Source organism: Haliotis rubra, unplaced genomic scaffold, assembly GCF_003918875.1.
Source record: "Haliotis rubra isolate DU_JTF1 unplaced genomic scaffold, ASM391887v1 Scf208, whole genome shotgun sequence".
Lineage (NCBI taxonomy): Eukaryota > Metazoa > Mollusca > Gastropoda > Lepetellida > Haliotidae > Haliotis > Haliotis rubra.
The window spans coordinates 812,120-826,444 of record NW_025766092.1 but is presented as its reverse complement, the minus strand read 5'-3'; the positions used below and the strand labels follow the sequence as shown (position 1 = coordinate 826,444).

At 37.3% G+C, this 14,325-nt stretch overlaps 1 pseudogene; it reads left to right on the top strand.

Annotated features, from left to right (window-relative positions):
• Positions 1 to 14,325, top strand: part of LOC124276329 — a 97,533-nt pseudogene extending 83,208 nt beyond the window's left edge.

Below are 14,325 nucleotides of genomic sequence, written 5' to 3'. Positions count from 1 at the left end.
ATGATCTGTAATCATCAGTGTTAGGTCAATATTTCCATTGGTACAATGCCATGTAACCTTTAGGTGAGGCACAAGAACTTTGTCTGCTGATATCATGACAAACTAATTTCCATGACATTCCACGGTAAGCAGAGATGACCTGGGTATATTATGGTGTATGTAGCAACTGGGTACATGATCCCATTGGAAATGGGGCTAACATTCCTCAACCTTTAGGAATAGAGCCAAAGTTCCTCAACCTTTTTTTTCCTCAAATAAGACCAAAGTTCCTCAACATTTAGAATTTTTAGAAATAGGACCAAAGTTCCTCATTTAAAGGGTCAAATTTTAGAATTAGGTTCCTCAACATTTAGAATTAGGGTCATTCCTCAACATTTAGAAAAGTAAAGTTCCTCAAACATTTAGAATTAGGGTCAAAGTTCCTCAACATTTAGAATTAGGGTCAAATTTCCTCAACTTTTAGAAAAAGAGCTAATTTTCAACTTTTGAATATAGGTTTGCTTTCTTCAACCTTTCAGAAATAGAGGTGATTTTCCCCAAAAATTCATAAAGAGTTAATTTAGCACAACCTATGTAAAACAGCTTTCCTCTATCTTTAGAAATAGGACTGACTTCGCTCAATCTTAAGAAGCAGAGGTTGCTTGCCTCAACCTCTAGAACTAAGGCTGAATGAGAACTGGAAGATATGCTTATACGACAATATATTGCTGTACCGGTATTTGTATTCAGTTATATGTTGGACACCTGCTGATGTCATGGTAACCACAGTTTGCCAACTTGAGTAAAGTTACATCATCCTTGTAATAAGAAGGTCAGGTGTTTATTATTATACAGGCTGTTGTGACTGTTTACTTAGAATTGTGCTTCGATTCTGCAGTTAAACTTCTATATTTAATCATTTCAAGTGAAATTACGGTTTTAATACAGGTGAACCAAAATATTGATAAAACTGTCAAAATAAGGATTTTTTGTGGATTTCCGAATTAGGTGCTCAAAACTAATTGCTGTGTGATCAAAGGAAAAATACTGAATTCCAATTATAAGTTGGAATTATAAGACTTTTACCAATTCCATGTTTCAATCCAAGAATGTAATCCAAAGCTACAGTTTAATCAACAAACGTCATGTCCATAGATTTAATTGGTTTATCAGCCTGAGAAGCTGTATGATTCCGGCAAGTTTGTTCCTTGTGCAGCCAGTGTACTTTGTTCTGTCTGAGGCCCTATCAGGGATTGTAATACTGATGAGGCTCGAAGCATCACGCACAAGCCCTCATAGATTGTATATGGCAGGTCCCTTGGGGATCAGCTTCAAGGCATTTATGACGAGATATGGTATTGTTTGTCAGTTCATTTTCTATTAATTCTGTGAGATAGTGCACATGAATTTATTGATTTCTCAAACCAAATTGATTCTCTACTGAACAAACCTATGTTTGTGACCAGAGTGAATGTTGTGATTTCCTTATAGTTATTCGGACTCTAATCAATGAGGAAGCTGTAAGTTAGCCTAGTGCATTGGGAGAGAGATGCATTATTTGACCTTAGACATAAAGGTAATGGGTTATAGATAATTGTCCGGGACTGATTACAAATTTATTACTGCTTGACATTTGGATGTCTTGCTAAAATGGACTTTTCTCATTAATCATTTTGTCTGCATTACAAAAAGGGACATGGATTTTGTAAGTTATTATTCATTGTTTCTGAATCAGGTGTATGCTGAGAATTCATCTTGTCTGTTTTGGGAGTAATAAATAATAATAAAAATAATCTGTGTGTGTGTGTGTATATTATTCCAGATGGCATATACAAGGTGCATGCTCAAAGTACTAACATTTTTAACTTAGTACATCAGCCTGCACTTTCATTTTCATTCTGAACTCCCTGGGGATCATACAACTAAAGCTGCCTTGCCAGGTGATAGAAGGTTACCAGTCATAGTACCAAGTCTTTACCAAGTGCCCAGTTTTACTGCTTGGTGAACATAGGCATATGTGAACACATGAACACATGCCAAAGGAGACACCATATTCTATATGTTTCTTCTGCTACCATAGTTTCAGAAACCCCCTGGAGTCAAGATGATGAATGCAGTCATCCAGTTCTACCACTGACAACTTGTTTAAGTGGCATAGTTCCAGAAACCCCCTGGAGTCAAGATGATGAATTCGGTCATCCATCCACCTTGTCTCTACCACTGATGTTCTTTAACTTCACTTGATATTTTACATGTGTGCTATGCACATCACCACTTCATTCATTGTACCCATGTGGGAAAACTAACCCTGGTCTTCAGGGTAACAATTGACAAGTTACCACAAGGCTACCACAAGGCTACCACACCACCCTGTTACAGTAGTAAAAGATTGATTACACAACAGCTGCCTTCCTATTATTTACTTTTCCTAAAAGCAGTTAAATGTTAAATTAAAATATGATCAAGTTATCTTAATCAAGTTAATATTACCAGAGAACATCCTTTAAGTCAATGTGAAACCATACCAACCATTGAATTCAGACTTGTAGGACACAAGCACTGGGGACAACATTTGCCAAATATTGTTTGTGTTTTGAGGTATGTTTAATCATAATATTGGACTAATGATGCAGGGAATTCCGTTGTCCTCCAACCTCTTGGTACGATGTCATGATCATCTTCACGTTCAAGACACACCTTCGAATGATTCATAGTTCCAGAGCATCTTGATTATGTTGCTGGGTTATTAAAATGTTCCCTTCCTCTCTTCAGCTGAGCGAGCCCGGCCCTACTTGATGACAAATGACTCGGGAGACAGTGGCACAGACTTCATCAATGCTGTGTATGTTGATGTAAGTACTACATAAACACAACAATCAATACACTGTTCTTCTTTTAATTTCACTTTACTTTAAGTCTAAGTACATCTGTATGATGATGTTACCCATGCCTGTGTGTTTCCCCCAACTTGTACTTTCTGAGACCTCCACCATGTTGGTTTTCTTTGAACACATTCACAAACGTTTGAATAAAAGTAAACAAAAATTTGAATATAAGTCTGTATAAAATAGCCCTCTAAGAACATTAGCTGATAAACTTGCCAATAGCATATACCTTCTGAAACATTGGCTGTAACACTTCCCAATAACATATACCTTCTGAAACATTGGCTGTAACACTTCCCAATAACATATACCTTCTGAAACATTGGCTGTAACACTTCCCAATAACATATACCTTCTGAAACATTGGCTGTAATACTTCCCAATAACATATCCCTTCTGAAACATTGGCTGTAACACTTCCAATAACTGAATAACATATACCTTCTAGAAACATTCACGGCATGGGGCAGAAATGTAACACTTCCCATGTGGGGAATAACATCCTATATCATACTTTAACCATTGGCTACCCCAACACTTCCCAATAACATATACCTTCTGAAACATTGGCTGTAACACTTCCCAATAACATATCCCTTCTGAAACATTTGCTGTAATACTTCCTAATAGCATATACCTTCTGAAACATTGGCTGTAATACTTCCCAATAACATATACCTTCTGAAACATTGGCTGTAACACTTCCCAATAACATATACCTTCTGAAACATTGGCTGTAACACTTCCCAATAACATATCCTTCTGAAACATTGGCTGTAATACTTCCCAATAACATATCCCTTCTGAAACATTGGCTGTAATACTTCCCAATAACATATCCCTTCTGAAACATTGGCTGTAACACTTCCCAATAACATATACCTTCTGAAACATTGGCTGTAGCACTTCCCAATAACATATTCCTTCTGAAACATTGGCTGTAACACTTCCCAATAACATATACCTTCTGAAACATTGGCTGTAGCACTTCCCAATAACATATTTCTTCTGAAACATTGGCTGTAACACTTCCCAATAACATATACCTTCTGAAACATTGGCTGTAGCACTTCCCAATAACATATTTCTTCTGAAACATAGGCTGTAATACTTCCTAATAACATATACCTTCTGAAACATTGGCTGTAATACTTCCCAATAACATATACCTTCTGAAACATTGGCTGTAACACTTCCCAATAACATATTTCTTCTGAAACATAGGCTGTAATACCTCCTAATAACATATACCTTCTGAAACATTGGCTGTAATACTTCCCAATAACATATACCTTCTGAAACATTGGCTGTAACACTTCCCAATAACATATACCTTCTGAAATATTGGCTGTTACACTTCCCAATAACATATCCCTTCTGAAACATTGGCTGTAATACTTCCCAATAACATATACCTTCTGAAACATTGGCTGTAATACTTCCCAATAACATATTTCTTCTGAAACATAGGCTGTAATACTTCCCAATAACATATACCTTCTGAAACATTGGCTGTAACACTTCCCAATAACATATCCCTTCTGAAACATTGGCTGTAACACTTCCCAATAACATATCCCTTCTGAAACATTTGCTGTAATACTTCCTAATAGCATATACCTTCTAAAACATTAGCTGTAATACTTCCTAATAACATATACCTTCTGAAACATTGGCTGTAACACTTCCCAATAACATATCCCTTCTGAAACATTGGCTGTAATACTTCCCAATAACATATCCCTTCTGAAACATTGGCTGTAGCACTTCCCAATAACATATTCCTTCTGAAACATAGGCTGTAATACTTCCCAATAACATATACCTTCTGAATATTGGCTGTAGCACTTCCCAATAACATATACCTTCTGAAACATTGGCTGTAACACTTCCCAATAACATATACCTTCTGAAACATTGGCTGTAGTACTTCCCAATAACATATACCTTCTGAAACATTGGCTGTAGCACTTCCCAATGACATATACCTTCTGAAACATTGTAACACTTCCTAATAACATATCCCTTCTGAAACATTGGCTGTAACACTTCCCAATAACATATACCTTCTGAAACATTGGCTGTAATACTTCCCAATAACATATACCTTCTGAAACATTGGCTGTAATACTTCCCAATAACATATACCTTCTGAAACATTGGCTGTAATACTTCCCAATAACATATACCTTCTGAAACATTGGCTGTAACACTTCCCAATAACATATATCTTCTGAAACATTGGCTGTAATACTTCCTAATAACATATTCCTTCTGAAACATAGGCTGTAATACTTCCTAATAACATATACCTTCTGAAACATTGGCTGTAATACTTCCCAATAACATATCACCCTTCTGAAACATTGGCTGTAATACTTCCCAATAACATATCCCTTCTGAAACATTGGCTGTAACACTTCCCAATAACATATACCTTCTAAAACATTGGCTGTAATACTTCCCAATAACATATCCCTTCTGAAACATTGGCTGTAACACTTCCCAATAACATATACCTTCTGAAACATTGGCTGTAACACTTCCCAATAACATATCCCTTCTGAAACATTGGCTGTAATACTTCCCAATAACATATACCTTCTGAAACATTGGCTGTAACACTTCCCAATAACATATCCCTTCTGAAACATTGGCTGTAACACTTCCCAATAACATATACCTTCTGAAACATTGGCTGTAACACTTCCCAATAACATATCCCTTCTGAAACAACATTGGCTGTAATACTTCCCAATAACATATACCTTCTGAAACATTGGCTGTAATACTTCCCAATAACATATGGAAACACTTCTGTAATAACATATATACCTTCTGTAACACTTCCCAATAACATATACCTTCTGAAACATTGGCTGTAATACTTCCCAATAACATATACCTTCTGAAACATTGGCTGTATACTTCCCAATAACATATACCTTCTGAAACATTGGCTGTAATACTTCCTAATAACATATACCTTCTTCTGAAACATTGGCTGTATACCTCTTCCCAATAACATATACCTTCTGAAACATTGGCTGTGTAATAACATATCCCTTCTGAAACATAACACTTCCCAATTATCCCTTCTGAAACCTAATACTTCCTAATAGCATATACCTTCTAAAACATTAGCTGTAATACTTCCTAATAACATATACCTTCTGAAACATTGGCTGTAACACTTCCCAATAACATATCCCTTCTGAAACATTGGCTGTAATACTTCCCAATAACATATCCCTTCTGAAACATTGGCTGTAGCACTTCCCAATAACATATTCCTTCTGAAACATTGGCTGTAATACTTCCCAATAACATATACCTTCTGAAACATTGGCTGTAATACTTCCCAATAACATATACCTTCTGAAATATTGGCTGTAATACTTCCCAATAACATATACCTTCTGAAACATTGGCTGTAATACTTCCCAATAACATATTTCTTCTGAAACATTGGCTGTAACACTTCCCAATAACATATACCTTCTGAAACATTGGCTGTAGCACTTCCCAATAACATATACCTTCTGAAACATTGGCTTTAATACTTCCCAATAACATATACCTTCTGAAACATTGGCTGTAATACTTCCCAATAACATATTTCTTCTGAAACATTGGCTGTAATACTTCCTAATAACATATACCTTCTGAAACATTGGCTGTAATACTTCCCAATAACATATATCTTCTGAAACATTGGCTGTAATACTTCCCAATAACATATTTCTTCTGAAACATAGGCTGTAATACTTACTAATAACATATTCCTTCTGAAACATTGGCTGTAATACTTCCCAATAACATATTTCTTCTGAAACATAGGCTGTAATACTTCCCAATAACATATTCCTTCTGAAATATTGGCTGTAACACTTCCCAATAACATATCCCTTCTGAAACATTGGCTGTAACACTTCCCAATAACATATCCCTTCTGAAACATTGGCTGTTACACTTCCCAATAACATATCCCTTCTGAAACATAGGCTGTAATACTTCCCAATAACATATACCTTCTGAAACATAGGCTGTAATACTTCACAATAACATATCCCTTCTGAAACATTGGCTGTAACACTTCCCAATAACATATTCCTTCTGAAACATTGGCTGTAACACTTCCCAATAACATATCCCTTCTGAAACATTGGCTGTAATACTTCCCAATAACATATACCTTCTGAAACATTGGCTGTAATACTTCCCAATAACATATTTCTTCTGAAACATTGGCTGTAATACTTCCCAATAACATATACCTTCTGAAACATTGGCTGTAATACTTCCCAATAACATATCCCTTCTGAAACATTGGCTTATAAACTTCTCAACAATATATTCTCCCCGAGGTGTTGCAGCTTCCCTATAACATGTTTCAGTTTCTGTATAAAGACAAATAGGACGTTACTAATGCATCATCTGTAAACACATCTTGTACTCCACAATTAATCCTCGTCATAATCAATATTTTTCAAAGAAACCTTGTCTGAAATTTATTCACTTTCACAGGAGTAATGTCTGCAATTTATCAACTGAATTAGTAATTAGAGCTGAATTCCTGATCGACTTTCCATTGTATGACTTCAACATGCCTGCCCCTCATACACACAACAGCAATTTGAATGCACACACTCCATCTTGCCAACGTGTGTGTATAATGTCTCGCCGGTGTTGGTAGGTAATGTATGCATTGTACACGGCTATGTCCAATACAAGAGTCTTTGTGAGACTCAGACAATGAGATGAATAGGTTTGTGGTATGCCTCCAAGAGGGAATATTTAGGTTCTGATACAAATACAGTCTTTGGGGATGTAGGATTACTTGACATGAATTTCTTTCTGTTTGAAAAAAAGAAATTGAAAATTGATTGCATTAAATTCATAGATTGACACTCTGCACACTGTTGTATTCTTCTGATTCAGTGTAGCTTTCAGTCTGAGGCACACAAAACATACCACTGTATACAAATGAGGCATGTCACTGAGGATAATTAAGTTAAGAGTAATGTCTTACCAGAAATAACCTTCATCGTGCGTCATACTGTTTTCAATTACTGACAAGGTAAGTTCTCGGTGATGCTTTGTTGAAGATTACAGACATCTGTATCAACAGGATTCCTATGACATACTCAGATATATTTCAACAAGATGCCCTGACTCTGTATGTCTAACCCATGTCCATTTTGTGCTGTATCTTTAGTTAAAAATACAAGAATGCATGGAAATGTTTTTATTGTTTTTTCATTGTTAAACTCTGTACTCAGCAATATTCCAGACACCTGCCTGTAAATATTCCAGTCAGGTTCCCCGCTAACAATTCCACATTGTTACAACGTTGTCATAATGTTGTCACAACATTATGGTTTCGTTTGTACAACATTATTCTCTGGACTGCCCTTTACGTTGTCACTATGTTGTGGCCTGAGGTGATACGTCATTTTTACATCGCCAAAAAGTAAAGTTATTCATGCTAATGTATTTTACGTTGTCTTAACATTCTATTTAATGTTAATAGTTGACTAGTCTTCCCATTAGTGAACAGTACATGAGAAACAAAGCAGAAATTCACTTCAATGTTTATTCATCAATTTGCATGATGTTTTGGTCGTGTGTTTTCTGAAGCTGTAGATGAGTACTGAAGAAAGAATCTCAAAGCGAAAAGTTGTACAGAAAAATGTATCGTGACAAGTTTTAAGAAACATTATGAGGTTAAGGCGCCCAAAGAGAAACGTTTCCTCAACGTAAATGCAACATTGTTATTACGTTGTGACATAACATTATAAAATGACGTAATACTAACGTTGTGTCATGATGTTACCATTCCCACCTTCCCACAATGTTGCAAAAACATTGTATGTTGGCTGGGGTCTGGAAAATGCACTGAATGAGATAATGAAGACATTCAATGAAGCAAGTCACTGACCCCAATTACTGATCCATTTGGTCAGTATTGCTTGCTCGGGACCAAAAGTAACCAGGATCTCCTAGTGGTTTGATGATTTTAAGAATGAACTAAATAAGTTTATTTGTTGTAATGCAGGGGTACAGTCAGGAAAACACCTACCTCTGTACACAGTGGCCAAAGAAGAACACAGTGAACGACATCTGGAGGTTGTTGTATGACTACAAGATCAACACACTTGTTGTCCTCAATGACGTCAAGTTCTCCAGGGTGAGTGTCCATACTTCGACGTCTGCTGTCTCGGCTGCAGGTCTCCCTACATCCAGTTTTCAGTTATCAGCTCTATGTCTCTACTGAGGGTGATGGACTTTCCAAGAAGAAAGTCGGTCATTATGCACATCCTAAACTGGCTACACATAAAAGAAATTCAAACTACATACTGGTACCTTTTCAATCACTATCCTCAAGATATGCCATATTTCATCGGACGAGGATTTGAATGAGGATTCACTATTGAAAATGAAAGCGTTTTCATAGGGATATCCATCTCCCGAATTCATTTCAGTTTCTGTTTTGAAGATGGAGTCCAATACTGGACAACCTGGGGTACCAAGTAATAGCATGAAGAAATATGTTAGTTAAGGTGAAGGGATGAAAGGATATGGTAACCATGGTAACCACAATACTGTTTGGTATACACTGAAAGAAATCTTTGTGCACTCCATGCTTATCATCGGCAACATTTGTAATTTTGTTTACATGTCTTCTGCATCTTGGTCCCTGAGGGACTCCCTGTAAGAATCTATCCCCAGCTTCCTATGCTTGCCATAAGAACTGATTTCGACGGTTTCATCATTTCACTGACATGGATTTTCACTCATGCTATCAGCTACATGGTCATCACTCAATTTTTCAAACAGTTGTGACACAGCTTGTATAAGCATGTTAAATATTCTGTGAAGTAAATGTTTTATTCATCTGAGTCAAGTAGTGGTTTATTGTGTGCTTGCAGTCATATCCACGTTTCTGGCCAAAACAACTAGAAGATGAGAGCAAATATGGTCCAATCTCAGTCAAGTACCTGGGATGTGGTCGGTACACACAGATTGTCATCCGAGCATTTTCTATTCGCAAGGTAAGTAAGCTTTTATCACAGTGATAAGTCACAAAAAGGTTTTCAATTGTGGTAATTCCATGAGCGGATGTGTTCTGAAGCAGATCCAGAGAGTGGTGCAGTGGCTTGTACTCCAACTTTTGCTTGAAGCGTACTAAAGCATACCAAAAGTAAACTTGTTACAAATACAACAAATTACAAAATGCACCTTTCCTTTTCCAAAAAGCAGTATTCCCCATTGGCTTTCTGGGTTAGAATTCATCCCTGCAACTTAGCCTGTCATAGAGTTGTGAAATGAATTGGGTGGTCAGGCTTGGGGATTGCATGTCAGGGTATCCCAATGGTGTGCATTCTTGCCCACAACATCAATCACTGGATTGTTTGTCCCAGACTAATTTACAGTCTGGAAAAAGCTTATCTGTGCTTGAATGGTGACCAAACTGGAGACTGAGAGTCTACAATGGCCTTTGGATGGAAGACTACCATAGAAAATTTAATGGGATATAGGCACAAAAATTCCTTGTCTTTCAGAAAATTGAATCCCAAACAATTTAAAGGATATAGCCAAAATTCTTCAAGTTGCTTATATCATTGTCTGTAAATGTTATCTTGTGATTGGCAGACTACAAGTAAAGCGCCCTCTAGTGATGACCTGGTGGTGAAGATGTTCCAGATCACAGGCAGCAGTAGCCGATCCCGCATCCATGTGTCGGCCAAGTCACTGACCTACGTCATGAACAGTGCTGACCAATGGCAGAAGAAGACCAACCCTATGAACCCAATCTGTGTCATGTCCAAGTAGGTCATCATCATCCTTTCCTTTAAGAACCCATGAACCCAATCTGTGTCATGTCCATGTAGGTCATCAGCATCCTTTCCTTTAAGTACCCATGAACCCAATCTGTGTCATGTCCATGTAGGTCATCTCTAGATCAGCACTCTTGCCTTGAAGAACCCATGAACCCAATCTGTGTCATGTCCAAGTAGGTCATCTCTAGATCAGCACTCTTGCTTTTAAGAACCCATGAACCCGATCAGTGTCATGCCCAAGCAGGTCATCTCTAGATCAGCACTCTTGCCTTGAAGAACCCATGAACCCGATCAGTGTCATGCCCAAGTAGGTCATCTCTAGATCAGCACTCTTGCCTTGAAGAACCCATGAACCCGATCAGTGTCATGCCCAAGTAGGTCATCTCTAGATCAGCACTCTTGCTTTTGAAAAAGCAAGTTGCTTTGTGCATTATTTACTTTGTTGGTTTGGTTGATGGATGAAAAGTGGTGTAGGTGATTAGTTCAAGATTGAGTAGATTGATGTGTCCTGAATCATGGTGAGTGAGTGAGTTTAAGCCGCTTTTAGCAATATTCCAGCAATATCACGGCGGGGGACACCAGAAATGGGCTTCACACATTTTACCCATGTTGGGAATCGAACCCGGGCCTTCGGCGTGACGAGCGAACGCTTTACCCACTAGGCTACCCTACCGCCCTGTGTCCTGAATCAACAATACCTATACCGAGTACCCATGAAGATCCAGGTTACAATTGATCTTCAGTAACCCATGCTTGTCGTAAGAGGCGACTAACAGGATCGGGTGGTCAGGCTCGCCGACTTGGTTGACATGTCATCGTATCCCAATTGTGTTGATTGATGCTCATAATGCTGATCACTGGATCATCTGGTCCAGACTTGATTATTTACAGGCCTCCGCCATATAGCTGGAATATTGCTGAGTACGGGGTTAAACAACAAACAAACCTTTACTGTGTGAAAAAATAAGGGGACTGACAATGATATACACTGAAGATGACCATGATATTATGACACTGTAGTGACACACTGGATGCTAACTTTTCAAGGTTATACACAGGTAACCATGACAATCACATAATAAATCCCACATGAATCCCACATAAATCCCCTGTGAAATGCATGATACAATCCCTGTCAGTAACATGATATAATCCCTGTTAATAACATGATATAATCCCTGTTAATAACATGATACAATCCCTGTTAATAACATGAAACAATCCCTGTTAAAAACATGATATAATCCCATGTTAATAACTTGATCATAATCCCTGTTAATAACTTGATCATAATCCCTGTTAATAACATGATACAATCCCTGTTAATAACATGATATAATTCCTGTTAATAACATGATACAATCCCTGTTAATAACATGATACAATCCCTGTCAATAACATGATATAATCCCTGTTAATAACATGATACAATCCCTGTCAATAACATGATATAATCCCTGTTAATAACATGATAAATCCCTGTTAATAACATGATACAATCCCTGTTAATAACATGATACAATCCTGTTGATAACATGATACAATCCTCATCAATAACATGATATAATCCCTGTTTATAACATGATAAACCCCTGTTAATAACATGATACAATCCCTGTTAATAACATGATATAATCCCTGTTAATAACATGATACAATCCCTGTTAATAACATGATACAATCCCTGTTAATAACATGATACAATCCCTGTTAATAACATGATATAATCCCTGTTAATAACATGATATAATCCCTGTAAATAACATGAAACAATCCCTGTTAATAACATGATACAATCCCTGTTAGTAACATGATACAATCCCTGTTAATAACATGATACAATCCCTGTTAATAACATGATACAATCCCTGTTAATAACATGATACAATCCCTGTTGATAACATGATACAATCCCTGTCAATAACATGATATAATCCCTGTTAATAACATGATAAACCCCTGTTAATAACATGATACAATCCCTGTTAATAACATGATATAATCCCTGTTAATAACATGATACAATCCCTGTCAATAACATGATATAATCCCTGTTAATAACATGATACAATCCTTGTTAATAACATGATATAATCCCTGTTAATAACATGATATAATCCCTGTAAATAACATGAAACAATCCCTGTTAATAACATGATACAATCCCTGTTAGTAACCAGAAAAAAACCCCTGTTAATAACATGATACAACCCCTGTTAATGCCTGTGTTTTGTATCAGCAGCTAGCATCATTACACAAAGACTGCATAGGTGATTATCTTATATGTGTGTATTCTTGTTCCCACAGAGATGGTTCCTGTAGGATTGGCATCTACTGCGGCATCAACATCTGCTCGGAACAGCTGCGGACGGATGGTGAGGTGGACATCTTCAACGCTGTAAGGCTCATCAAACGAAACAGACCCCAACTTGTGCCAAATGTTGTAAGTCTAATAAATAAAAACATATACTTGCTACATACATGTTGTACCACAATGGTTACAGAAACTGGCTCATTTGTTTTTAGGAACTCTTCGAGCAACATTTTCGGTTGAACTTATTTCACATTTTATTGTCATTTATAACGCTTTTTACTCTGAAAGAATAAGAAATAATGGAATGAAAATTTTGCTAGTCTTAAACTAAGGTTTGTGTCGAGACATGTTGCTTATAGAAATTAGAAACTAATGATACCATGGTAGATTTTTTAATTTGAAAACTAGAATTTACATTTTTGTTTCAAATTCTTCTTTAAGTAGTACCAATATACCATTCAACATTTGATACGATTAATCAGATATGTTTTTAACATATTGTGAGAATCTTGGAATTGGTTTGCGACAACTCACTTACACAACTACGCATGCACTCACTCTCCCACACACTCACCTTACTCACTCATCCACCAACCCACTCACTCACTTACTCACCCACTCACTCATTCAACTCAAACACCCATGCTCCCATCCTCTGTGTCACTCGCTAAAAAAGCACATGCATTATAGATAACAGGAATCATACCACAGAGATTTATTCTGATTTTCTACATGTTCATTTTTTCAGGATGAGTATCGTTATATTTACCAGTTCATGGCTGAGTTAGCTGCTTCCAGTGGCGCTAAACCCCAGATAGTGATAACTGGATCTGAAGGTCAAGCCACAAACTATGCCTTTGAGGACAATCACTGTACAGAAGGTGAATCTAGTGATGATGATGACGATGATGGTGAACCATCACAGCGTAGCAGTAGATCAGGGAGTTTTGATACCGCTTTAGATGATCCCATGGACTGCTATGTTCCAGCAACAGTTAACGCTCAAGCCAAACTAAGTGCCTGTATCTCCCAGCTAACCCCCCACAAGTCTCCCAAGCTCTTTTTGGCAGACCGGTGGAGCTATTCTTCCACGGACAGTTTGTGTGGTTTTGAGACCGCTAGTGAAAGCAACAGGACAGCGTTAGCAACACCAGATTCTGTGCTCACCAATGAGAGTCATTTCACATTTGAAAGGAACAATAATTTTACTCCTGAGAAAAGGCTTCGTGATAAGTTTAGTCCTGTTCGAGTTCTCAACCACTTGACACCACCTATAGATCCCACAGCATCAAACTATGGCTGA